Raw genomic sequence first — 1,602 nt, forward strand, 5'->3', positions numbered from 1 at the left:
TTAATCCAGAGATTCCTACCTTTGCCTCGATTCGGCAGTCTCGTCTAGATCATCATGGCATTTGTAGTTCTTTATGATAGGCACATTAGCAGCTAATTAGCCTTTCATTTTTGGGGGGTAAATACAGGCGAATATATTGATATAAGTCACCTAGAGAGATTTACACGGTTATCAAAATGTCACACCAGGGTAAGCTTACACGAAACACAGACCTTATTTTAAGTGTTTCTAAAAAAATGAATGGTGGAAAAACAATTGGAACCATTTTCTTGTTTGACCGCTAGGTTTTATGGGTATTATGACTGATACTGTGGTACTCTATACCCAAAGTAATAATTAAAACAAAGTGGGTAGCAGAGAACATGTCTACCATTTAGGCTACCCTCACTTCTTGGACAGGCCAACGCCTTAGATATGCAGTTTTAGAAACTGTTCTTCGTCCTGTGAGCATTACATGGCAACATGGGAATTTTGATAGTGCATAGGGCTGTGGGCCAGAAGGTTGTGGGTTCACAGATGACCGTGGACAAGAGTAGGGGTGGAAAGATCCCATTTATAGTAAAAGCATTGCATGAATCTATCATCATATTTGTAGGTCCAAGAACTTTTTTGCTTTTATAAAGATTTCATGCAATTCTACATAATAATACATATTAGCAGAATATCTTTTTTATACAACACAAATTACCGACATTACAGGCTAAGAATGGACTGAGAGATAGGCCTATGTGTTCATTTTATCATATTTGTTTCCCTAAAAGCTGTCTGTGTTTAAACATCTTCTATTGTACAGAAAGTGAAAATCTTAATCAATTGATAGTGACAGAATTAGATGACTTCCCAAGCAAAGTCAGCCTTTGAATGTCAAACAAACGAAACCATGATATCCCCATATGCATCCGTCATGTCTTTCCCATGTATTTTACAGCTTGTTTCTAGCATAAAGCATTGCGAACCAAAGCGCTGTTAGAGATAATCAGTTCAGTTTTATTTTCTTCAACATTTTCTTAAATCTTAAACTGCTATTTTCTTTAATAAAAGGTAGGCCTATGGCATACCTTCTCATACCCCCTTCAATTCTAGTCTTAACAGTCCTTCACTGACATGGAGGTAGGCTATTTAAAGAGTGCATGGTGGGTGGAGGAATTGACCAACAAATTTATAGATATAGCAGCCTATAGCCTAATTTCTTCTGTCAAACAGGTAGGCCTACCTCATTTCTTAAATAGGAAGAAATATGCTCCAACACAAAGCCCTCTTTTTGTTAGCAAAGTCTAATTAAATGAGGACAGATTAAATTAATTATACCTACTCGAATGTATCTACTTTCAGCACCATGAGCTGTCCATTTCCGATTGATTGTGCTACATTTCCATTTCCATTGGAGATTTGCACTTTCTACATGCCACTCAAAATACCCCCAAAGCTATGAGAAGAGTCAGCGAAAAACGAGGCTACTGCTTCTTTAAAAATTTAAAAAGAGGCGGGGATGAGTGCAGAGAACGTGGGGCAGTACCATCATGAATATTAATCAAGTGATTTGTTCCTTAGAGACAGAGCGCAGCTGGATGTCACTGATTTGATTGAACTAGAGGAGGACAC

This window comes from Coregonus lavaretus (genome assembly GCF_964263955.1).
Source record: "Coregonus lavaretus genome assembly, chromosome: 4".
NCBI classification, from domain to species: domain Eukaryota; kingdom Metazoa; phylum Chordata; class Actinopteri; order Salmoniformes; family Salmonidae; genus Coregonus; species Coregonus lavaretus.